A 27,643-nucleotide genomic window follows, 5' to 3' on the forward strand; every position below is an offset into this window, starting at 1 on the left:
ATTTTCGGTTTGTTAATCGGGGAAGTCCACTGGCCGTGTTGACCCCATTTTCAGTGAAGGCCCGGGGAGAAAAGCTCCACAGTACAAGAAAAGTAACATCTTAAAGTAGAAATATACACTTACAGAAAATGGGTCATTAACACATTATAAACAAGTACAGAAACTGAAAAGTGGATGCTCAGGGAAAACTTCTGTACAGAACGTGGTAAGTAGCATCATACATTATAAACATTGTTTTTACACAGCAGTTATACAATGGATAAATTAAAAATATGAGGCTTTTTTTTTTTGATACAGGATATTAGGCAGGAGTTAAGGCAAATATAGTGAGGAATAAAGGCAAGTACAGTAAATAATTAAGAAGTTTGATGTGAGAAGGTTATTAGAGGACTGGGTGCAAGAACAGTTCCAGGTACAGGATAGGTTAGAATGTAGAGAAGATTTAAGTGACAGAGTTTTGGGTAGCTCTGATGTATAAAGGGAGAGCATTCCACTTTTTGGCCAAGGAGAAAGAGAAGATAAGTTGTCCAGGAGGTAGTTTAGGATTGTCAACCAGGAGTAAATTCTTGTTTTCGGATCTACGGGGTCTATTATGAGATAGGAGGTGAAGACAGAACTTGGGGAGGGACAGTCAGAGCGTTTGAATATGAGTTTGCAAGCAGTGGTAAGTTGTAAACAGTCAAGGTAATTTGGGAGCTCCGGCCAATTTAGTGAGTGAAGTGCTTTACAGTGGTGGGAGGAGTATTTGTGTATAGTGGAATTTGTTGCAAATTTAGATATCTTGCTGTAACAAACTTCCAGCTTGGCTTTTAGGGAGGTTTAGAAGTTAAGTAGAGGGGAACCATACATAAGAGAGACGTGTAGGTAGGTGGAGGTGAGGGTTTTTCTAGAGGAAGAAGTTAGGTATTGATGGAGTCTGTAAAGCAATCCAAGTTTTGTTTTTTTTTTTTTTGATGTTTTGTTGTACATGGATATTGAATTTTAGTTGTTCATTTAGGACTACTCCAAGTAGTTCTGTGTGGGGGACAATTTATATTAGTAATTTAGTGACTCATTTTGGCTATAAATATTGAATGCATCTGTATAATTTAGAAGATTTGGATGGCGTGAAAATCAAGATTTTAGTTTTGTTTGGGGTTCAGTGCTAAGTGGTTATTGAACCTCCAGGATTCAGTGGTGGAGAAAGCAGTTTGTGTTTTGAGTAACAGACCAGAAACTGAGTCGGCTGAGCAGACTATAGCTGAGTCGTCAGCATACTGATTTACAATGGCATCCGAGAAAGAGGTGTGAAAATCATTAATAGATACTGAATAATAGGGAGCTGAGTATGGAGCCTTGCTCAACTTCGGTAGGGGTATAGAGGTAGGATGAGATGGAGTTTTCCTATTTGATGCCTTGTCGCCTGTCTGAAAGATAGCTAGAAAACTAGTTTATGGTGGTGGGGGAGAGAAAGAAGTGAGAAAGTTATGATAGTAGCAGATGATGGGAGACAGTATTGAAGTTCTTTTAAGAGTTCTAGGAGTATGATTGCAACAGTTTTTCCAGAGTCACGAGCCCTGTTAATTGTGTCTAGGAATGATATAAGGGCAGTAGTGGTACTTATAACCAGGTCTAAAGCCATGTTGAGTTTAAGGTAAGAGGTGGTTTTGGGTGAACTGGGGAAAAATCTGAGTGTGGATACATTTTTCCAGAATCTTGGAGATTGGTGAGAGGATGGCAATAGGGCAGAAGTTGGAGATGATATTGTTTTTGTCACTTAAATTTTAGTTAGAAATCCCGTTCACTGTAGCTGTGTTTTCTACTTGTGAAGCTGTGAGCTGGAAGTTGCAAGCTGCATCTGCTTGCTATTAGCTACAATATTTGAATATAGAGTCATGAGCAGTATTAGATTGTTTGTTTATAATTAGTGATTTTCCTTTACAGTAAAATAAAAATCTTGTATAAGGGCTGGGTGATTTTCTTGCTTAGAAAAGTTGGTGTATTGTTGGCTGAGAAAAAGCTAGGTGATGCAGTATGTCTAACCAGTTTAATTCTCTGAGAAATAGGAAGTAGTGTGTTCTGTTGTTACAGTTTACTGCAGATTTGGCTGTTTCATTTTGACATTGCTCAGGTTTGGCCAGTTGTGAGACTTAAAAGTTGGTGAGTCCTTGGACAGCATACAGGAGAGATTAGCAGTAAGAAAGTACAGGCTATATGTCATCTGGCATTTTTAATCTGTATAAGGTACCCAGTTACTGATTTGTATTAATCATGTGTGATACATGGTGGTCAAATTTAAACTGGTCATCTATGATGATACCCAGTAGTTTTGTGTGACCAACCTGTTGGCAGATATGATAGTGAATATATATATATAGCAATATATATATATATATATATATATATATATATATATATATATATATATATTCTAGGTATAATAGGTAGCAAAATAATTAATTTCACTGCTTATGCTCTGAGAGACAGCTATGGAACCATTCCAGTGAAGAGTTGGAGAATACTAAGCATGAGAGAGTATCTGAGAGACAGTATCAAAACATTTTCATAAGTCTAGGAAGATGCGTGAGATTAGGCTTCCATCATTTCTATGGATGTTGTTAGTACTAATGAAATTCAGCAACACAGTAGTTGCGCTGTGATGAAGATTGAAGCTGAGGTGGTTTGAAGACATAAGTTGTCTATGTATTAGACAGCTGAGAAGTTGAATATAAATATATTTGTGTAATATTTCTGATAGGAGAGATAAAATGGCAATTGGCCAATAGCTTGAAAGATCTATACTGTGTCCTCCCTTGTACTGTCTAATAATGAAGACCAGGAACTTTACTTCTAACGTGCAAGATGATTTTCCTCCTGTCTCAGTGCATGCTCCTCTGCTGGAGGTTACTTTTTCAGTAAGTGTGCACAATTGTGTGGACCATCTTGGCTGTAAACTGTTTTTTTGAAGATAGAAAGATGCTGCTAGGTGGTCAGATGTGGGAAGGGTAGTATTTTGATGACTGAGTGGATTGTACTTGCTGTTGATTGTGAAGATGACACTGTGTGGTTCGCAGAAGTGCGACAGGTACCTCTAATAACTGCATTCCTGCAGCTGAAAAGCTTTTAGATGCAACTTACTTAATGTGTTTGAAGGGAGGCAAACAAGGCAACTATTATATGCCATTCACATGGTAGGACACGGTTCTGAGATCTACCCTATCTGCAAATTACATTATGTTGCCTTGCATGATTTTTTTTTTTTATTTAACCATTTAACATGCTTACAAGCAAAAGAGAAATTGTCCCACATATTCCTGTGCACCTGTACTGAAACTTCCAATATTATCTTTATGATTATACAGAGGTTGCATAAACAGACTGGTGTACATATTTTTGCTAATCTTCAGACCTGTTGACCATCATTATATACAAATATTGACTTTACATCTTATGTTTAAAGCACTGGTTTCCAGTGGAAGCTTTTTCACAAATTAGGTGATGCTACTGTTTTGAGACATCTAAGCATATTCTAGATCACTGTCTCTGACTTGGGATCCCATGACTTTTGTACTCTCTTCTCCAGTGTCTTTTTATTAGCAGACGATCACAATCATTCACTGAGTCAATACGTCTGCACAATCAATGCATCTGCTCAGCATTACAACTGCTACTGAGCTACCCCCTGCAAGTTTGGGTCATTGTTATTCATCATACTTCACAACCTATGCATATGCATCTCTAAGGCATTGTTATAATCTTTGACTTTATGCATTGCTGTTGCCAAAAACTACTTTCTGGAGACTGTGCGCCTGTCCTAAACTTTGAAAATACAGCACAAATGGTTAAAAAAAAGTTTGCAGAACAATGCAAACTGATGCACCCTTTTTCTTTCGACACTTTACCAATGCTTTTCCCTTGAGTACATCTGTTGCTCATGTACATTCCAGCTAGGTTTTGACATCAAATTATGATTGATGTGGTAATGATTCCAGGCAAACTATGCTTTCCAGCTTGATCCCAGCATTGCCATCTAAACATCTGTTCTATTATAAATACAGCATAGTGGAACTCAAGCAGTGCACAACTTTCTGTATTTATTTTGTCACTGAACTGGGGCTCCGAATAGGCTTCATTGCTGTTATTTCTGCCCACAGTTGGAGATGACTTACGCTTTGATACATGAAGTGAGAATAGTAGCAGTTGTTGGTCTATGCCATTTCCACCTATCACTTTCTCTCCATTAAAAAAAAAAAAAAGTGCACCAATGCAAAGGGATAATGCTGTACTGTTCATTACATTTTTTTAAAGAAGTAGCACAGTGCTTATCTGCACTGAAAGCTATGACTTCAAATCAGTATAAGGTAAGCCATCGTAAAGGTTATCCGAGGTCTTTATGGACATTATTTTTTTATTTACCTTGGTTAAAATGCAGCTTTTTTTTTTCATTTTTTATCAACACTGTACATCTTTGGTCCTCAGTACCATTACAAGTATTTAGTCAGGCTGGCACCTCGACACCATAAAAAAAAAACCCACTGCCAATCATTAGCGGACCGGAGTTCCGCTGTGGCAACCCCTACCCAGGAAAAGCTGAAAGATATTAGTTTTGTGACCACACCAAAGTGATGCGGCACATAAATGGGGGAATCAGATCCTACCCCCTATGCAGACTAGCCCTTGCTAGCCAGGGATATAAATAGATCTACTCCCACATCTCAAGGCTGACTGCCACAATTCCAGTATATTTCATCTTTTCTCATCTCTAGAACAAATTCTGACTGTACTCCTTTTCTCACTTCTAATTTTCTCATTACAAGAATATGCTCCTACTCTCACTCAGCTACATCTTTCTCACTATTACTGTCTTCCTAACATGATTTTTCTCTCCTCTTAGAAATAACTTTTTTGCAAACAATCATTTTGCTGCACCAAGGACCTATACTGAGACTTAATTTATTCCTATAAAGTAAGCTCACTGCTGCTCATAAACTGTCTTTGTAAAATTTCTCCTCCTTATATGTTCTTGTTTAATCTCATTTATGCATAATCTTATACTGGATATAATTATCCAGTTTCTCATTAAATTATCATGCTTATCTTATAGATAGTAAAACATTTGGAGCTGCTCGACCCAGGCCTCTACTGAAAGGGGTTCATGCCAAACCCAGCTACACTATCCCAGTAAAGAAAGGAAAATAAAAATATCGTTTTTCAGCGCAATCTCATTACGCAAGCATCATGGCTACGGTCAGAGTAAAATTGTGCGATACACAAGCTGAGCAGGACTAGGACAGAGCCTTACTAAATAAAACTGAAATTGAATCAGATCATCCAGGAATTGATTTATCTGTGGAGAACACCTCAAATAGATCTTTTTGCCTCCACTCACAGTAAACAGTTAACTGATTTCTGCTCCAGGATTCCATGCAAAAAGTATGAAAAACAGATTTTTTTTTCCTTGCATAAGCACTTGTTTATAATTTGTCTGATATGACATTAACTGAAACACAATTTGCGGTCTTAAATAAGGGCCTAAGTTACATACCAGCTAAGAGATCGGACATCAATGAAGTTATTTCGGACTTGAGACTTTTTGCTAGAGATGTTACACTGAAATGTTTGTATGGTCAATCAAATGCTTCATCTGTAAGTACAAATACAACTTTATGCCGTAAATGTAGTACTTTCAATCCCCCTCTATCCAACACAGTAGAAGCATTTATTAAGTCTGTGAGATAGATAAGTATGATGCATCCTGTAGAACTAAAGCCACTTTTCCAATTTAACTGCATTAGAGAAAAGTTTTAGAACAACTGTAGAGGTCTGATAACATTACCATTAGACCAGCTGATAAAGGGGGAGCTGTTGTTATTCTTAATAAAACTGATTATTTAAGCTGGATGAATGAAACGCTTATGGATACAACTACATATATCATGATAGACGGATAGATAGAAGTGTTCATACTATTAGGGATGTGTTGTATGAATTACTGATGTATGGGCTGATAGATTTTGACTTGTACAAGTTCCTTTTGGTGGAATATCCTTTGATACCCACCTTTAATGGCCTACCCAAGATACACAAAACCTTGTTGAAACCCCCTATGCGACCCACAATCTCAGGACGAGACTGGGCCACCGAGCCCCTGTCACATTATGTAGAAAATATGTTAAAACCTCTATTAGAAGAAGCCCCTTTGGTTCTGGAGGATACACAGCACTGCCTATCGACTTTGTTTGATAAAGTAGAAGGCTTGGATTTATCAGAAGTATTGTTACTCACACCTGACATTAAAACTTTATTCACAGAGATCTCGAATACAGAGGAGATAGATTTAATTAGACTATACATGACACACCATAGTCAGTATAATCACATCATAACTGTGATTTGTACACTGTTAGAATTGATTTTAAAATCACAATGTTTTTATTTTTGGTGAAAGCTACTTTTTGCAGAAACAAGGGGTAGCCATGGGTGCCCCATGTGCCAACACGTATGCCAATTTAGTGTTGGAACAATGGGAGGAAGAATATGTATTGAACAATAATGTCTATAAGGAAAGTATGATATACTATGGAAGATTTGTGGATGACGTTCTTTTGTTGTGGAAGAGGAATGAAGCACAGTTGAAGGAATTCATTATGTATCTTGAGGGGACTACCAACTATCTTAAATTTGTCATGCAATGGTCTCTAGTCAGCACAGATTTCTTGGACATCATGTTACACAAGAATGATATAGGCAGGCTAGATACTAAGTCTGTTAAGAAGACATGCTGGAAAAATAGTATACAACACAAATCCAGTATGCATCCTTCGCAACTTTTTCCAAATATTGTGAAAGGACAATCTTTGAGACTTTAACGTCTCAATACTAATCATGCAGATATGACCAAGTCACTTGATAATTTCTTACATGATCTCTCGAATAGGGGATACCCTAATAAGCTGTCAGTCAATGTTCACAGAGAGGTCCAGGTGCACAGAAGTGATAAAGGAGCTCCTCGTTTTTCCAATAAACATAGGAGTTACAATAAATGGTACTGTAATATCAAGCTGACTGATAGACATCCCAAGGTGCTATTCCACCTCCCAGATGTTTTAAGCTACAGCAAGCCACTTGTATAGCTAAGGAAAATGCAACAGTTATTATGAGGAACACAGTACAGTTGTGCAAGTAATTTTACCATAACAGTAGATGTTCGAAGAATCGCTGCTGTAATAGTCACAATGTCCTTTCACTGCCCCTTAATTCTGTATACTTTTGCTGCCAATGTGATGACTTCTAACTGTAGTTTCCTAGCATTCAACTTTTCAGGGCTTTAGTGAAGGGCTTGGTGCCCAAACTACTCCATCTTTCAGCTCAGCTCAAACTAAACAGTTGGATGTGTGGAAGATTACCTTCAAGGTCTGGAAGCTGGGCAGCTATTATATCCATACAGTGAAGGCTAACACAGCAGTGATCATTTGAACATCTACTGTTAAGTTCACGTACACAAGCAGTGAAAACAGTGACAGTAGATGGGCATCATGCTACATCAGGTTAGCATGAAATCAGTCCTACTTTATTTCACAATTGTCTGATGCTGCATTTGTTCATTCAGACAGAAGTCTAGAATGGCCTCTCATTTATTCCTGTTGCCCCACTCATGTGGACCCAGACAGTCCTCATATCCTGTTCTCTCTGTCTTGATATAGGCATTCGAGTCACCTATTATCCGCACCAATTCATTTTGTCCTACTTTAACTAGTAGGTCCTGCAACTGCAGTCTGAATGCACTCTTGTCCTCAAGATCACAACCTCGCTGTGGGGCACAGGCTGAGATTATGAATACTGCCATATCATTACAATGGAGTCTGATTGCCATGAGTCTGTGACTAATTCTGATGATATCCCTCACTGCCTTCTAAAGCCTTTGTGTCTCACCACAATTCCCACACCATTTCTATCCTGTCCTCCTCTTGAATAATACTCTGCATCTCAAGCCAAAATGCTTTGCTGCACTGCCCTTCCATATTTTCTCCAGGTTTCATAGGATTGTCCAAGCCTTCTCCTTACCATCATGTCATCCACTTCGACTTTCAAGCTGTGTTCTGTCAATGAACCTACACTGAGTAGCAATTCTTAGGTTCATAGGTAGGTACTAGGCTATCTGCCCGAGGGCATTTATAAGCCTAGCCAGAGTGTGTCGGCTTTTGCCGTCCCACTGATTAATTAACTGATCCTCTGTCAAGCAGAGCCAATGAAGTGATCCCAGGAGTGTATTTTCTGCTACCCATCCACTCGTCAAGGTTTCTCTTGAAGAGAGTTAGTGAGGGGCTCTGCCTGATGTAATTTGGAATTTTGTTCCAAAGCATGGGGAGTCTCTGTGACAGGAATCTATCCCTCCAGCATGTTCTATTTATTGTTGTGGTGAGGTTTAGTTCACTAGAGCGTGTGGCTCACAGTGACTTGGATTTCTTTAGGTGGAGCATGCCCATCAATTCTGAGTTGGACATGGCTTTGTAAGTCAGGCAGAGATCACCTCAGAGTAAGCGATATGCCACTGAGTACAGCCGGAGTTCTTTCAGTAGGGCTGCATAGGACATATGTCTGAAACCAGTAATCCTCTTGGTGAGGTACCTTCGTGGTCTTTCCAGCTGTTGGAAGTGTCTTGTGAGGTACATCCCAAATGGGGCACTGTACTCTATGATGGGTCTAATGAGTGACGAGTAGAGGGGCACTATAACCTCTTTATTTCTAGATGCGAACCCTTTAGTAATTAGATGGACCACATAGAAGCATTTCCTAACTACTTTGGCAATATGATTGTCAAAGGAGAGATTACTATCTACCTGGGTCCCCAGATCTCTTATTACCTCTTCTGTATTAAGGAGGCTGCTACCTATGTGGTAATTCATGGGTGTTTTGTTTTTCCCAAACGGGATGACTATGCATTTTTTGGCATTTAGCTTGAGGCCAAGACTTTGACACCAGGTGTCTGTCTCAGTAAGGCCCTTTTGGAGGATGTCTGTCAGCCGGAGAGTAAATTATAGCTAGCAGTTTGCAGTCATCGGCGAACTTGGTTAGCCATAGTCCTCCTGTGTTTGCCTGTACTTCTGTGAAGTATATGCCGAACAGTAGGGGTCCCAGGACTGAGCCTTGCGGTTCACCACTTGCGACTGGTTTAGAGTCAGCCCTGGAGACCGCTATTCTTATCATGTGAGTTCTGTCTGTAAGCCAGTTGGCAACCCATCTCGTGACGTAGAAGTTCAGGCTGGTGAGTTTTTTTGTAATACCCAAGTGGGGAATGGTGTGGAAAGCCTTGGCGAGGTCAAGGTAGGCTGTGTGAACCACCTTACTCTCATCTATGGCCTTGGTGACTGTCTCAAAGAAGTCAAACAGGTTTAGTAGGCATGATCTGCCCTTAAAGCCAAACTGGGTTGGGTCAAGTGTTTGGAGGTCGCCAATGTCTTTGATAATGAGTTCCACGAAAGGCTAGTTAGGCTTATGGGGCGATAGTTACCAGGGTCAGTTGTGGCCCCTCCTTTGTGGAGAGGAATAACCATTGCTGTGCGCCATTCTATGGGCACGTAGCCTGTGGAGAGGGTGTGGTTGAACAGCGTGTTTAGGTGGGGAGGTCAGTTCATTCTGTAGTTCGTGCAAGATGCAGCCTAGGACACCATCTGGTCCCACTGATGCTGTGTTTTTGGCTTTTGAATGGGCTGTGTTTACCTGTGCGCCTGTGACTTTTGGGACACTACACTTTTCCGGTATTGTTGTGGGCCCTTTTGGAGGTGAGAGGGGGGTGAAGTTTGCACTGAATCTATCTGCCAGGATGTTGGCAATATCAGTAGGTTCAGTATATTTTGTGGTATTTTGCACTAGTTCAGTGCATATCTGCGAGTTGCTACTTAGATTCTTAACATAGCTAAAGAAGGCTTTGTGGTTTTCTTTTGAATCCTTGGCTATTTTTCTTTCGAAGTTGGCCTTGGATGATTTCATGAGGGACCTCAGTTTCTTACTGATACTGATCAGGGATGTCTTTCCTTCTTGGGATTTGCTTTTTTTTTCTGAACTAGTTTCCTCCTCCTATTGTATAGCCTGTTTATTGCAAGGGTCCACCAAACTGGTTCCTTTTCTTAGAGAAGTGAGTCTTGGTTTTGCTAGGGATGGCACGATCCATGTATCCTTGTAGGTGCTCACAGAGTGCATTTGTAAAGGTTTCTGCATCTTGGCCAGCGTTTTCCTTTAGCGTGGGGGCTGTGAAAATTACCATCTCCATCTTAAGTAAGGTGACATTTGGTTTACAAACGTTTTTTTACTGTGGTTTCCTTAGTTTGGGGTGGTGGTGGGATGTGGACATCCAGACTGATTAGTTTATGGTCTGATCTAACCAGTGACGGGTTGACCTCCAGTGTGGAACACCTGTCGCCCATGCTGGTGATGACTATGTCCAATATGTTTTGTCCTCTGGTAGGGGAGTTTACCAGCCAGGGCGTTGATGAATTCAAAGAAATGCTGGGCCTGGGAATTTGTACTCTAGTAGTTTTCCCAGTGAATGGGAGGGTAATTGAAATCGCCCAATATCAGGGCGTTTGGTAGGACCTTCATGTTTTCCAGTGTCTCCAGAAAGGTGGAGTGATGGTCCTGGGTCATGGAGGGTGATCTGTAGCAGGCCATAATTTGCACTGCAGATTTGCCCGATGTTAGCTGCATATGGATGATCTCAGAGGTGGTATGCTGCGCCACTAACCTGGAGGTGTAGGTATCCTTGACGAATATGGATACACCCCTTCCTTTTGTGTTTTGGTCCATGTTCTGTGGCCGAAATGTGTGGTATGAGTTGCAGCCTGGTAGTGCTGGGGTGTTCTCCGGAGCTTTGAACCAGGTTTCAGTTACTGCATAGATGTCGACGTTCTCCATACTGAGGAGTGCTTCGAGCGCATGCTTGAGATTTAAACTCCTGGCATTGAATAACATAACCCTCAGTTTTTTGTTAATTGTGCTGTTTATGGAGGTGGGTTTAACTTTTGAGCCTTGCCTAAAAATGGCACTATGGGGGCAGCAAGAGCCTTGGCTAGTATTCGAAAGCCTAGGGGTGACCGGTGCAAGCCGTCTCTTGCGAAGCAATGGGGCTTGTCGAGCATGTCGTCCCATGCTGACAGACACTGGATCCCCTTTTGAATGACACCAGAAGCTTAGACAAATGTTGAAAATGATCATTTTTTTCCTTTATACTGAGGTACCATTCTTGGTGAGGGCAAGATGCTACTCAGGGTCAGGGTCATACCGGCCTGGGCTACATGATCAGAGAGCTCTTCCATGTCTCTTTTCATGTAGTCCAGGGAGGTACGTCTCAGGTCATTCACACCAACATTCATTCTTAGTTCATGTTTGGCAGGTTCATTGGTTATGCATCCAGCTATCGCTCAACAGAGTTATCCAAGATAACCCATGCTGGGCAACTAGACACCCGCTGGCCAGTAGCTTACTGAAACCAGGGCTGCTGAGCTTTATGGCAGGCACACAGCCAATAGGGGGCCCATACACACTTTGCAGGGTCCATTCAAATCTTACCATAGTTTCAGTTTTTGGAAGTAGATGAAAAGTAATAGGAGTAAGCATCAGAATTCCTATTTACATGTTCTGATCTTTGTTTCCACAAAACGACAAGGAAGCATCATAATATCATAAAAGGAAGCAATTTCTTGAAAATATATAGTGAGCAGAGAAGATGTTGAAAATGTGCTGTGAACACTAGAGACATGACCTAGGGTCATATCATTTATCCCAAACAGTTCTTGGCCAATTGTCAGTTAAGATTTTTTGCAAGGTTGTACAACATGAATTGATGGTTCTACTATGGTATTGCAGAAGACAGGGATTCCCAGTGGTACTTCAAACATTGTTAGTTATGCATTACAGGTGATTAGAATGCCCAAATACACAGCACTGGCTTGACGTCTTCTAATATGTTCTTGACAAGTCAAGTCTGTCTATATGTCTGTGTATTCATCTTCTGGAAGATGAGTTTATCACTAAGTGTGCATACCTGGTGGATTACTTTGTGTTTTAAACTGTATCTGAAAGCCAGAATGATACAGCTATGTGGTCTGATGCAGGGAGCTGAGTAATTTGCCTGTACCTTTGTATACTTCACAGGTGTATATAAATGCCACAATATGCTGTGAAGAAGAGTCAGTATCACCATAATGCCTGCCTTCCATTTGGTGACGTGCTTTTTTTGATGCGACTTGCATAAAGAGTCTTTATGGCAGACAAGGAAGGAATCCAGTAATTGATAGTCAGATGGTACAGCATAATACTGATATCATCAGTGATCTCTATTAATACCATTATGTTGAACTGCAAGATTTCCTCACGTAACAAAATGCTGACATGGCCTCACATATCCCTATGCTGAACGTGCCTAAGTTTTCTTGGCCAGTGGAATAGAGGTTGCATAAATATGCAAGTTCACTTGTTTTGAGCTACTTTCTGGTGTTCTGTCCATGCTTAGATGTTAACTGTTTTGTGACACATGCACCATCTGAATATTACTGCACATATTCAGTTTAAAAACAGGTTTCCTCTGTGAAACTTTTCATACCTCATCTGATGTTAAGATTCCTGTGAATATGTTAAGCCATTGTCTCTGACTTAAGAGTTCCCATGCATATGCATCATACCTCCTCCTTCATCTTCTGTTGCTGAACATTCAACGGAAGTTATTCACTGAGGAGTCACAATGTCTACATAATGAATTAATCGCTTCAGCATGACACCTGTTGGCTTAGCTTGCCCCTTCCTGTACTGAAAGCCAGAGTCTTTTTCATCAGGCTTCACAAATTATACACTTGTAGATGCCAAGGTACCTGAAGTGTGTCTTATCTGCATAATTGTTCCGTCTTTAACATTAGAGAAGCTCTTATAATCTTTGTCTTTATGCAGTGTTGTTGCCATGGGTTGTTTGTACATTTGCTGGCTTGCCAGTAGCTTGATGTTACAGCTCAGCTACTTCAAACCAGAACTTGGCCCTTTGCACCCTTTACTTTTTAAGGAGCCATATCCTATCACTGTGTTCCATACGAGTTGATTTTCGTGTATAACCCTACTAAGTGTTGTCATCACATTTGCTTGGTTGTTCCTGTGAAAAATGGCCTTTCATGCTTGATCCCTGCATAACAACTAAAGTTGTATGATAATAGTAATGCAACAGTGACAGTTATACAGTGCACAACTTTCTGCTCCAGTTTTGTCAAGCAATTCGGAGTAGAATAACCATTTACTGCTATTTCTATCCATAAGTACAGATGACATCTGCCTTGCTATATGTACTACAATGATGTACTCAGTGTTCATTGATTTCCATACAAAGTTGCAGTTACTGTGCAATGCCACTTTGTTCTCTCATCTGCATAGGTTTATAGTAGGCATTGCTGATTTTTAAAGATGGGCTGTGAGAGCTCAGTGGTTCACTCTTTGGAATAGTGTTAATCAGTGAGCATTTGTATGTCTGTTTGATTTAATGTTTGCAGTGGATATCTGAAGAGGGGCTTCAATGACTGACTTACTAGAAGTAAACAAAGTGATAACTCTAAGAGTGGGGGATGATGAGCACTGCGGAATACAAATGATACTCCTGCAGAAAAAAGTTAAGAATTACAACAGACTGCACTGAAATTGCTGTTTGATCAACTGCAAACTGTTTCAAAAATAACTGTGGTATAAAACATACTGTTGGAGGTAGTCTTGTCTATCTAGCTTCTTGAGCAAACATGTGAAATTATGGATATCAGTGAACAGAAAAGCTTGTTGCGGCAGCCTGCAATGGAAAACAATACTGAGATTATGCAAGAACAGTATGCACACTGTTATCTAAACAGTGATAGTAGTCGGTGCATAACATGAAGGAAAGATTATTAAATTGCATCAAAAAAGCATAAGACCAATGAATATGTGCATACAAAGCAGTAGTACTTAGAAATATAAGGAGACATCAGTGGCATGCCTAAGAAATAAGGCAGAAGACTGCAATTCTGCATAATGCAAACATGACTGTTTTTTATGATGAATATTAATTTGTAGACATATGGGAGAAGAAATGGCGTAGGAGTTATTCTGAAGGAACAGTATGCTGAGAGAGTTTTGGAGGTGAAAAGAGTGTCGGATAGAGTGATGTTTATGAAGTTGGAAATTGATGGTGTAATGATGAATGTTGTTAGTGCGTATGCTCGACAAGTTGGGTGTGCAATGGATGAGAAAGAAAAATTTTGGAGTGAATTGGATGAAGTGGTGATGACTGTACCCAAGGGTGAGAGAGTGGTGATTGGAGCAGATTTCAATGGGCATGTTGGTGAAGGGAACAGAGAGGATGAGGAAATGATGGGTAGGTATGGTGTTAAACAAAAGAATGCAGAAGGTCAGATGGTAGTGGATTTTGCGAAAAGGATGGACATGGCTGTGGTGAATTCATATTTTAACAAGAGGGAGGAGCACAGGATGACATACAAAAGTGGAGGAAGATGCACATAGGTGGATTATATCTTATGTAGGAGGGCCAGTTTGAAGGAGATTGGAGACTGTAAAGTGGTGACCGGAGAAAGTGTCATTAGGCAGCATAGGATAGTGGTTTGTAGGATGACACTGGTTATCAAGAAGAGGAGTGAGAGGGCAGCACCAAGGATCAAGTGGTGGAAATTGAAAAAGGGTAATTGTGAGGTGGAGTTCAGTGATGAGTTAAGGCAGGCACTGGGTGGCAGGGAAGAGTTACCAAATAGCTGGGTAACTACAGCAGAGCTAGTAAGGGAGACGGCTAGAAAGGTGCTTGGTATCACATCTGGACAGAGGAAAGACGACAAGGAGACATGGTGGTGGAATGAGGAGTTGAGAATGAGGTACAGTCGAGTACACAGAGAAAGAGGTTGGCAAAGAAGAAGTAGGATTGTCAGAGAGATGAAGAAAGTATAGACAGGAGTATAAGGAGATGAGGTGCATGGCAAAGAGAGAGGTGGCGAAGGCTAAGTATAAGGCATATGAAGAGTTGTATGAAAGGTTGGACACTAAGGAGGGAGAAAAGGACCTGTACCGATGGGCTAGACAGAGGGACCGAGCTAGTAAAGATGCGCAGCAGGTAAAGGCGATAAAGGATAATGAGGGAAACATACTCACAAGTGAGGAGAGTGTGTTGAGGAGATGGAAAGAGTACTTTGAGGGGTTGATGAATGAAGAGAATGAGAGGGAGAGAAGGTTGGATGATGTAGGGATAGTAAATCATGAAGTACAATGGATTAGCAAGGAGGAAGTAAGGATAGCTATGAATAGAATGAAGAATGGAAAGGCTGTTGGCCCAGATGCATACCTGTGGAAGCATGGAGGTGTTTAGGTGAAATGGCAGTGGAGTTTTTAACCAGACTGTTTAATGAAATCTTGGAAAGTGAGAGGATGCCTGAGGAATGGAGAAAAAGTGTTTTGGTACCGATTTTGAAGAATAAGGGTGATGTGCACAGCTGTAGTAACTACAGAGGGATAAAATTGATCAGTCACAGCATGAAGTTATGGGAAAGAGTAGTGGAAGTAAGGGTAAGAAGGGATATGATGATTAGTGATCAGCAGTATGGTTTCATGCCAGGAAAGAGCACTACAGAAGCGTTCTTTGCTCTGAGAGTTTTGACGGAAAAGTATAGAGAATGTCGGAAGGAGTTGCATTGTGTTTTTGTAGACTTAGAGAAAGCATATGACAGGGTGCCTAGAGAGGAGTTGTGGTATTGTATGAGGAAGTCAGGAGTGTCAGAAAATTATGTAAGAGTGGTACAGGATATATACGAGGGTAGTGTGACAGCGGTGAGGTCTGCGGTGGGAGTGATGGATGCATTTAAGGTGGAGGTGGGGGTTACATCAATGATCAGCTCTGAGCCCTTTCTTATTTGCAATGGTGATGGACAGGTTGGCAGACGAGATCAGACAGGAGTCCCCGTGGACTATGATGTTTGAAGATGACATTGTGATCTGTAGTGATAGTAGGGAACAGGTGAAGGAGACCCTGGAGAGATTGAGATGTGCTCTAGAGAGAAGAGGAATGAAGGTCAGCAGGACTAAGACAGAATATATGTGTGCGAATGAGAGGGAGGATAGAGGAAAGGTGAGGATGCAAAATGTAGAGGTGGCGAAGGTGAATGAGTTTAAATACTTGGGGTCAATAGTTCAGAGTAACAGTGAGTGTGGAAGAGAGGTGAAGAAGAGAGTACAGGCAGGATGGAGTGGGTGGAGTAGAGTGTCAGGAGTGATTTGTGACAGACAAGTACCTGTAAGAGTGAAAGGGAAGGCCTACAAGAGGGTAGTGAGACCAGCTATGTTATATGCGTTGGAGACAGTGGCATTGACAAAAAGGCAGGAGTTTGAGCTGGATGTGGCAGAATTAAAGATATTAAGATTTGCACTGGTTGCGACCAGGGTGGACAGGATTAGGAATAAGTATATTAGAGAGTCAGCCCAGTTTGGAAGGTTTGGAGACAAAGCCAGAGGCACGATTACATTGGTTTGGACATGTGCTGAGGAGGGATGCTGAGTATATTGGGAAAAAGATGCTAAGGATGAAGCTACCAGGTAACAGGAAGGCCTAAGATAAGGTTTATGGATGTGGTGAGAGAGGACATGCAGGTGGTTGGTGTGACAAAGCAAGATGCAGAGGACAAGAAGAAATGGAAACGGGTGATCTGCTGTGGCGACCCCTAATGGGAACAGCCAAAAGAAGATGATGATTAATTTGCAAACAGCTAAATCTGTCAGAGGCTGAGATGAATTGTCATCTGTGTACAGGCACGTTTTCAGACACCTTTATATTAAGGATTGCTAAAAGCATTTTTGTAACATGATTTACTGTGACAATGCTATTCAGAGGATAGGAGTAAGGAGACAGATGAGGGAACACTTAACTGGCACACTAGGAAGACTGCTAGCACATTTGTTCGATGTGTATTGTCATGCAAATTAGCTGAACCTAAGGGCAGGAAATGTGGTTGGAATGCAGGAGGAGTAACATGAGAAGGAACTGAAACAGCTCAAAGTTGAATGTCTATAAAAGTCTTCTCTCACCCATGAGCTGGTAGATCTGGAAGCTTTTTTCACAGAATGTGCAACACATCAGTAGGAAACACATTTTTAAGAGGCACTGCGTGACACTAAATGATACATTTACTGAGGCTTCTCAGAACTAGCTCCTCTTCTCTGTTCTTCAATTCTAAGTGAATGGAACTGTCATGTGACAGTCTAGATGCGGGCACTGTATTCTCAGAAACAGTGGACCCACAGTGTATTATGGGGAAGATTTTTTTTAGAAGAAAACCAATTCTCATCAGGATGTCTGCCCCCAGGAAAGCATTCTGGGTTACAAACTGAATAAAATTAGTAGTGACTACTTCTACCTGGTACATACAGGTTTGTAATGAGCCAAACGCAAGGAAAAGTTAAAAATAGATATGTTTTTTAATTTTTTTTTCCCTGTTGTGGTCCTATAAGTACAGCAGAAGTAAAGCCAGTGGCACCAAAATAAGATTCAGTGCTGTAGTCGAGGAAGTAGCCTGACTGCTGCAAAGTACTGTTGGAATACAGTGCTCAAAAGCTAAGATGCCAGACAAGTGTTCATAAGTAGCACATACACTTACAGTTCCCCACACAGTTCCTTTCAAAAGTAAAGCAGAAGCAGTAGACAAAAATCCATGTCAGCCCTTAAAGAAAAAATTAGCAGGTAATCTGCCATAAAGTGTACACAAGCATTTATAATACAAAATGTTTCCTACCCTGTAAAACATTTTACTATCCATAGAACTTATGCAAACAAGTACTCAAAAGCAGTTCACATTATCATAAATTAGCTCTCCAATAGGCAAAAATAATCCTTATACTCAAAATAGCTGTCCCTGACAGGAAGCTTCGCATATTGTAAAAATACTGTGTTTCCTAAAGGGAAATACTGCTCTTAGTAAATTAAAATACAATTATATATCTATATATACACATAAAAGTACAGTTTTGTACCTACCATAAATGTAGATGTTCGAGGATTCCATTGCTGCAGTCCTAACAATTGGGTATAGTCCGCATCCAGTCGGCCCGAATACCAGAGTATAAGGCTGACGTCGGTCATGGCGCATTAGACTGACGTCAGTACGTCAGGGTACTAATGCGCATGACCGGCGTCCTATCCTCAGTCTTTTCTTGCCCCAGATGTCAGAAGACCCTAAAAGACAAGGCCCAAAAACCTGCACCAAAACATGAACAATATATACAAAAATATAAGCAGGTAAACTCACCTACACTACCACCCCTAAACACAGAGGGAAGGAGGGAGGATTGGACTGCAGCAATGGAATCCTCGAACATCTACATTTATGGTAGGTACAAAACTGTACTATGTTCTTAAATCTTCCATTGCTGCAGTCCTAACAATTGGGTAGAATCCCAAAGCAGAGGTAAGGGAGGCTGGCAAATCATAAAGAAGCAGGAGCTGACAACATGCCTTGCAAAACAGCTGTGGCAAAACCAGCCCTAGACTTAGAGTAGATAGGAAGGTGATAATGCTTAGAGAAAGTATGCACTGAACTCCAAGTAGCTGCTTCCAAAATATCCTTAGTTGCCACCCCGTAGAAATGCTGTTGAAGTGGCAGTAGCCCTAGTGGAATGAGGCCTAATCCCAGCTGGAACCTCCTTGCCATGATGGGAATAACAAAATGCAATGCAAAAGCCAATCCACCTAGAAATAGTTTGTTTTGACACAGGCTTGCCCTGTGAACTCAAAGCAAAAGAAACAAACAACTGCTGAGACTGTCTAAAATCCTTAGTCCTGCTTAAGTAATAACGCAATTGCCTGTGTACATCTAAAGTATGCAAAATCTTTTCCCCTTTATTTTGGGGTCTGCATAAAAAGTAGGCAAATGAATAGTCTGGTTTAAAGCCACACTAGAAACCACCTTAGGCATAAAGGAAGGATTAGTACGTAATGATACCCTATCCTTATGGAAAATCAAAAAGGGCTCGACTGCCATAAGGGCCTGCAACTCAGACACCCTTCTTGCAGAAGTAATAGCCAACAAAAAAGCAGTCTTCCATGACAAATATTTCAATTCAGCAGTAGCTGCAGGCTCAAAAGGTTGTAGAGTAAGTTTTTCCAACACAAAATTGAGATCCCAAGCAGGAGTAGGAGCTCTACGTGGGGGTCTTATATTCTTTGCCCCTCTAAGAAACTGCTTGAACAAAGGATGTGAAAACAAAGGTGGGTCACAATCATAGTGAGCTGAAATTGCTGCAGCATGAATCTTAATAGAAGAGAAGGACAACCCTTTGTCCAATAACTCGGTAAGATATTGAAGAGCCACACTCAAATTAGGCTCAGAAATCTCCAAATTCCTTGCTGCACTCCAAAATAAAAATCTCTTCCATTTTGCTGCGTACACTCTCCTTGTACTAGGTCGTCTAGCTTCCATAATCACACTTAAAACTTGTTGAGGAAGTTGAGACCTGCTGTGTTTCAACACAGAATATGCCAGGCTGTTAGATGAAGAGAGTGAAGCTTGACATTGAGCAGATGACCGTCCTCTTGAGATAACAGATGAGGAATCAGAGGTAAAGGCCATGGAGGCTTCTTTACCAGACTCCGTAGTAGTGGGTACCAGTGTTGCCGAGGCCAATCTGGAGCTATCAAAATCATCCCTGGCCTGTCCTGTCTGACCTTTAATAGCACCTTTGGAAGAAGAGGCAGAGGTGGAAAGGCATACACATGAAGATTTTCCCAACTGAAAGACAGAGCATCCACTTTCCAAGCTGTGTGATGAAACCCCTTTGTGCAATACTTTGGCAGCTGGTGGTTTAGTGGAGAAGCGGACAGATCTATGTCTGGAGTTCCCCATGACACTGTCAATGTCTGAAATACATGAAGATCCAGTTTCCACTCGTGGGGATCCATGATTTGTCTGCTTAACACATCTGCTAAGGAGTTCTGTGCTCCTGGCAGAAACCTTGCCTGAAGAGTTAGTTGCAAGCTTAGCGCAATCTCCCATAAAATCATTGCTTGCCTGCATAGAGGATAAGAATGTGTTCCCCCTTGCTTGTTGATGTACCACATGACAGTTGTGTTGTCTGTTAGAATCAACACCTGTCCTGGAAGAAGTAACCCCTTGAAAGCCAGTAAAGCGAACTGGACTGCTAACATCTCCTTCATGTTGATATGTAGATGCTGTAGTCTGGCAGGCCACTTGTCTTGTATCCACTTTCCATTTAGATGAGCTCCCCAAGCAATGTCCGAGGCATCTGTCGTTAAAATCTGACTCGCCTCTGGCCGGGTCACAGAGAGTCCCTTGTTTAGGTGACATTCCTGAGCCCACCACAAAAATTCCCTGTGAAGGCAAGGTATTATGGGAATGACAGTGTCTAAATCCTGGCAGTGCTGTGTCCATACATTTTTGAGATACCATTGTAACTTCCTCATATGCAGTTTGGCATTGGGAAGCACCAGAATACAAGATGCCATGAACCCTAATGCTTGAAGGACTGTCCCTGCAGTCAGCACGGACTGATGAGATAGATGATGGAAGTAAAGTGATAGACTCATTTGTTTGTCCGGGGTTAAAAAGGCCATCTGGGCTGCTGTATTCAGTCTCACACCCAGAAAGCACATGTCTTGAGAGGGTACTAGACTGGACTTTATTTCGTTCACAGAATACCCTAGGCATCTTAGCACTGCTATAACACATTCCAGATGCTGTAGAAGGTCTTCCTTTTCTTGAGCCAGAATCAGGCAGTCGTCTAAGTAAGGATAGATTTGAATTCCTCGTAGCCTGAAGTAAGCTATCACTGGAGCCAGAACCTTGGTGAATACTCTGGGCGCAGTAGATAAGCCAAAGGGCAATGCAGAGAACTGATAATGAGAATCTCCAGCTCGAAACCGCAGATACTTCCTGCAACTTAGCTTGAGAGGCACATGAAGGTAAGCTTCCTTGAGATCTAAAGTTACCATCCAGTGATCTTTGCCCAGCAGAGGTAAAAGCTGTTGTAACGTCAACATCTTGAACTTGGGAATGTCCAGATAAGTGTTGAGGAGAGATAAATCCAAAATTGGTCTCCACGTGTTCCCCTTCTTTGGTACTAGGAACATGCGGGAATAAAATCCTAGGCCCCTTTCTGATACAGGGACTGGCTGAATGGCCCCCATTTTGAGTAACTGAGAAACGTGCTTGTGAGCCTCTTTTCTTTGTGGAGGAGGAACGTCTGGCATGCCTTTGAAAGGGGGCATTGTATGGAAATAAAACCTGTAACCGTGGTGAATAATGTCCAACACCCATCTGTCTTGAGTAATGAAATCCCAATTTTCTTTGAAAAGAGACAGTCGTCCTCCCAAAGGAGCTGCCAGACGAGAATCTACTGGCAGCTGAAAAGGCAGGTCATTGGGTCTGCTTCTTAAAGGACTGACCTCTGCCCTCACCAGAAGTCTGAGCAGGTGAACTCCTGTTCTAGACCTAAAAGAACCTTGAGCCCTGCCCCTACCACGTCTAGACCTACCCCTAGACTGGGAGTCATAAGCAGGATAAGTCCACCCCTTAGCAGGCCAATTTCTACTAAACTTCGGTGGCTGTACCTGCAAAAAATCCTTAACAGTTTGCATAGATTTAGCTTTGTCCTCCATTTTCTTTAAAACTGCTTCCACAGAACCAAACAACACATCAGACTGTAAAGGTGCATCCAAAATCCTTGTCTTAACATGCTCAGCCAAATTCTGATCCCTTAACCAGGCATGCCTGCGAAGAACCGAACCAGTGGCAGCCACCCTCGAGGAGGCCTGCACAGCATCAAAGCCACATTGCAAAGAATGCTTGCCCACTTGTTCAGACACATAAACTAAATCCAGCAACTCTTTACACTCAATACCTTCCGCCAAAGCATCCACCTTAGACTTCAATTGAGAAAGGAGATAATTTTGATATTTCAGCATGTGGAACTGACAATTCAATGCTCTCATGGCTAGAGTGGAAGAAGTATACAGTTTCTTACCCCACCTATCCAAAGCCCTAGCCTCCTTGTCAGTGGGAACAGGATTTCTAACCACAGAGGCTTTAACACCTTTAGGCCCCTGAGAAACAGTTTCTGGGTCCGCCCTAGGACTCTTAAACAAATACTTATGAGCGGCACCCTATAGTACCTATCAGGTTTAACAGGAGCAGGAGGCAAAGAATCAGGGTTCAGGAAGCCTCTGCAAAACATCTTCCACCACAGTCAACACAGGAGGTATAGCTAAGGGCCTATGCTGGGGTAAAACAAGAATTCCCTAAGCCTCTTCCTGGAATCAGAGTAATCCTGGCCTTCCCATTTAAAGTACTCCCTCATGGAATGCAGAGTCTCTGAAAATGAAAAATCCTCAGGAGGAGAAGCAAGGAGTGGCATCATCCACATCAGAATCAGAATAAGGAGGATACTCCTGTAAATCATCCAGAGGATTCAGAAGCCTCTGAACCTTGTTCAAAACTGGCAAACTCCGGCTCCACCCTAGGCCTCTTAGCAGGAGGGCCCATAGAACCTCTAATCATAGTAATCAAATCTTCTGCCATTTTAAGCATATGTTTCTTAGGTACAGAACCAGCTAGGAGAAGCCCCCACTGAAGCTGAAATTGGCCTACCTCTAAAAGAAGCTTTAGCAACAGAAGGAGAGGCTCTAACTACTGTGGGAAAAGAGGGAAGAATAGGCACCTGACAAGCCCCTCAGCCTGGCCTGCCTCCTGAGATGGGACATCCTGTAACAGTAAAGTTTCTGCCGGAGACTCCATAGAAACTCCTAGCAAAACCTCTGGCTCCACTGAGTTTCTAAAGAACACTGCCGGTTCTTCAACCCTAGGCTTCGCTGTTTTGTCCTTGCGCTTCTTGACGAAGCGGCCGGAGCATCCGACGGCATTTTATAATTGCAACGCTTCCCAAACACTAACCTGGCACAGTCTAACCTCCTCTTAATAGTGCGTTTGTTAAACCTAGCACAAGAGCGGCAACCAACAACGTCGTGCTCAGGCCCTAAACAAGGTATACACAAAGTATGGAAATCCTTATGCGGTATCTGTTTCCCACAAGAAATACAGTTATTCACTTTTCTGACATCCGGTTAAATACTGAGGCAAGAAAAACCAAAATGTTCCCAACGGGTACTTAGCCAACTCTGATTCGGTCTGAAACTCCGGTTTCGGAAATATCTCAGAACGCCAACCTGCACTCGCAAAACTGCTTCTGCATCGGACCACGCGGCAAAAAAGACTGAGGATAGGACGCCGGTCATGCGCATTAGTACCCTGACGTACTGACGTCAGTCTAATGCGCCATGACCGACGTCAGCCTTATACTCTGGTATTCGGGCCGACTGGATGCGGACTATACCCAATTGTTAGGACTGCAGCAATGGAAGACGAAGAACATCATATACTTACACATGCAGTAATACCTTAAAAGAACAATCTAAGTGTGAAAAAGTTCCATATGGGGACTTAACTCACAGAAATGAAGTCTGAAGCAGACCGCTGCTCCTGTGAACTCTCAGAACTGTTTCTCTTTTAGAGGCAAGAAAGTAATGAAAATGTCTACACACTTACTGCTGATTTCTCTCCCAGGGGCCAGCCAACCAGCAGTCAAGACAGCAGGTATGGTAGGGAAACACGTTTTGTGACGCAAGCTGGTTGATGCGTACTAGGCAAGACGCAACCCATGTAATCAAAGTCTACTGCACCAGTGAGAATGAAGAACATCTGACTTACTGATTTCAAAGTGAACTTTTAACATGAAAATGAAAATAAAACAGTAGTTAACTCTACAAGGAGACCTCTTCATGAAGGAAAATTAGGAAAAGACCACCTGGTTAAAACATTGTGAACAAAAGTTTTTCTTTTGTTCAGTGAATATGGGCATGCTCAGTGCCGAAGCTTCCCATCAACTACCTGGAGATAGGGAGACTTGCATTTTTGTGACAATATTCCTGAATTGCTGCAGCTCTGGGAATCACCTGCACATTCACTTCACCTGGGATGCAAGCGACTGAGATACTGATGCCTCATCTGTGGCACAATACCAAACCAACACAATCTCTGTCAGCATGGCATCCCACGCAGTCTAATCACCTATCACACCTAGGTTGTTCAAATAAGGAGGACCCATGCAGCTGATAAAACTTAATTTGTTTCCCTTTGCAGCTGATGTCTCTTTATTGACTTTGCTTACCTTACCGTATCTCTGTTACCTTGATTACTATAACATCCTTGGGCTATGACCAAAATGGGTGCATCAGCAGCAGCACACTACTCAAGTTAACAAACTTTATAGGCATGCAGGTGAATTTTCAAACCTATTATCCAAGTGCCCATTGTTACAACCCTCCAAAGGGTCCTACTGCAGGAAGTTAAAGTCTACTCTTGGCCTGCTGGGAAATGCTTTCTATTTTACAGTCCGGCAGAAGGGCTTGACGCAACTGACAGGTCCAACAGTATTGACTACTTGCAGCCACCTCTCTAGGGTGCAAATCTAGGGCATCCATGCCCAAGAGAAATACAAAGATCCCCTTTTATACAGAATGAAAAGTTATACTCAAATATTAATATAAAATGGGGCATGGAAGCAATGGCCAGGAAATTAGGAGAAGGCCCACGTTCCACTTTCTTGTTAAGCTTGTTAGAATTTAGTCTTACCTATAATTATTTCACATGGAAAAATGAATTTTTCCTACAAACAAGGCAGACAGCGACGGGGGCAGCATTTGTCCCATCGTATGCTATCATGTATATTGGCGATTTCAAAAATCAATTTATGACATCACAGGACTGTTATGCAAAAAAAGTAGTATATTATAAGGGATACATAGATGACTTACTTTCATTTGCAAAGGTGATCAGGTGGAATTTATGGAAACTTTGAATAATAATGCACATGGATTGAAATTTACATGGGAAATTGGTAGATATAATATGCCATTTTTGGATGTTATGTTTTACACTGATGATGATAAAAAGGTACAGCATAAACCACACAGAAAGCCTACAGCAGTAAACAGTGTTTTACATGCCACCAGTATGCACCCCCCACATTTAATTGAATCACTACCTTATGGTGAATTTAAAGGGATATTTTTGAATACCGCTGAGACGGAGTCAAAGAAGAAAAACTTGGATGAAGTATACACACGGTTAAAGAACAGAGGTTTTGGTGATGGTACATTACACACACCAAAAAATACGGTGATAAAGGGTGGTGGAAGGAAAGAAAACGGCCCTAACCATCATGGAAGAATGCTCAGAAATAATTTAGAAACCAATACAGATGAAGATGAGAAGTTATTCTTTGTTACTAGATATTCTGACTTTTCTCCCATTTTGGAAAAAATCGTTAGGCAAGCCTGGGAGACTGGGAAACAGTGAGCCTATGGAGATGTCCTCACAAACATATATATTTTTCTTACAGCAGGGTATTGCAATTTGAAAGAGTTATTGAATAATAAAAAAGCTTATATTCAAGTTTTTTAGATAGTATAAGTAAAAGTGTTGGCATATACTGCTGTGGGAGATGTTCTATTTGTAACCGTGTTAAGAACTTAGATGGGAGAAAGATCAATGGCAAATTGTACAGGGTCACACAGTATTATAATTGTGACAGCTGTGGTGTAGTGTATATTATAGGTTGTGACTGTCATCCGACTGTATGGTATATTGGTCAAACTACCAGGAAGACCAAAGTGAGGATTATGGAGCAACTGGGGGATGTGAGAAGACGGAACCGTGACAGCCCTGTAGCTATGCACTTCTTATCCAAACATGGGGGTTTGGACAAGAGTTTATTTTTTAGTATTTTAGCACATCCGGTGAGTAATTAGGGGAATTTCAAAAGGCAACTGAACAAACTTGAGAGTAGAATGATAATTTTAATACATTATGTCGTTGAGGCATGAATATGGAAATTAATGTTAATATTTGATTTGTTATAGTGATATCAGAATGGCGTCTGAATATTAAATGCTTTTAGGCAAAATGATTTTTTTTATATAGTTAAGTTATGATACAGAAAATTTTGGATGCATCACAGTGGGTATATATAAATTTGAATTTTGAAAGCTGGGAAATAAAGATGCACTATAAGTATTCAAATCAATACACTGATTTAAAGCAGGTGTATAATGCACTTTATGATCCTATTATAGTGAATATTTGTGATGTATTTTAGAACGTCACTTAAAATTCTGTATAAAACTGCATAATTTATTTTGGACTAATTCAACATATAAAGGATATTAAAAGACATTGTGACAAATAGTGTTGTTTAAAATGTTTAAAAATGTTAAAAATAGGTTATAAAAAATATTTATTAGTAAGAGATGACTTAGACGTCATAAAATGTTTGTATGGACTTTGAAATGTATTTTGAGAAACTTCACTCAGTTTGTTCTTATGAATTGCCTATAGTTGGGTTATTAATAATTTCATTGTTTAATAGAACTAATTAAGTTAATTAATTGAAGTCAAAGGGTGTGTGTGTGTGTGTATATATATATATATATATATATATATATATAAATATATATATATATATATATATATATATATATATATATATATCTATAGACAGAATGATACTGAAAAAATGTTCCAACAGAAGGCAAGAAGCCGAGGTACCAGAACGTTGTTTAATAAAATAAGTTTTGTCTTGCCTGTGGTATTCCTGTTTTCGCTGTGTTTCTGCTGCTGTTTGTGGTTTTTGAAGTTTAGGTTCGTTTATGTTTGGATATATCCTGGTGTATAACATGATACAGGTCAACAGACGCATACAAACCTGAAAATGGAAACTTGAAAACTCTTAATTGTTCTCTGGTAGGAATATTAGAAAAGTAAATGTCTCAAGTTAGATCATGAAATCACTTTTGGAGAAACAATGTAAATGGTTGATTAAGTTAAGTGGCTAAAATTAGATGATAAATCATCTTAATCAGATTTGTTGAAAGAAAATAATCTTAAAAAACTATCTCAGCATTCAGCAAACATGCCACTTAGCTTTAGACACAGGTTTAGCTTTATAAACATCTAATGCGTCATAGCCCAAACAAGTGAATCAGTAACACCAAAGATGTAAACAAATTTTCTTGTCTGGGGCACATCACACTATAGGGAGCATGCTACTCACCCTAGCTAATGCAACTACTTTAAAAGCTGCACAAACTCAAGGTAAGACGTACTAATTTTCAAAGGTTATTTGTTCAGTTTTATAGACTTGGAAAAAAAGGGTGCACAACCTCAAGATAAGATGTACTAATTTTGAAAGATTATTCATTCAGTTTTGTAGGCTTGTTGAAAAAAAAAAAGCTTCAGCATACTGGACATGTACAAGCTAAGCAACAATACAAGCAATAACAAGATCATACATTTTACACTATAACTAGAGTTTTGTATCAAAGCTTATGTAGCATTCCTTAACCAAAGTGCTTAATCTTACAGAATGCCTGCTTAAAACAGAATCTTAGCACTTACTCAAATACAATTAGACAGAACATACTCACCAGCTGAGAGCGCAAATTCACTATGTTTCGACAATTCTAGTGAAACATAGGACACGTGGGGACCCAGCAGAATGAAGAGAGCTTTTGATCTCAAGTGAACTTCATTAGGTTTTAAAAATA

At 40.8% G+C, this 27,643-nt stretch overlaps 1 protein-coding gene across 1 annotated transcript in view; it reads right to left on the bottom strand.

Annotated features, from left to right (window-relative positions):
* LOC122799218 overlaps positions 1-27,643 on the bottom strand; it is a 1,108,404-nt gene extending 1,080,761 nt beyond the window's left edge. Inside the window, exon 1 of the mRNA XM_044068137.1 lies at positions 27,524-27,643. The gene's annotated coding sequence lies outside the window, so the exon portion shown is untranslated. The remainder of the gene's footprint in view (positions 1-27,523) is intronic.

Source organism: Protopterus annectens, chromosome 4.part0 (genome assembly GCF_019279795.1).
Source record: "Protopterus annectens isolate FY-2018-M chromosome 4.part0, PAN1.0, whole genome shotgun sequence".
Classification (NCBI taxonomy): Eukaryota; Metazoa; Chordata; order Ceratodontiformes; family Protopteridae; genus Protopterus; species Protopterus annectens.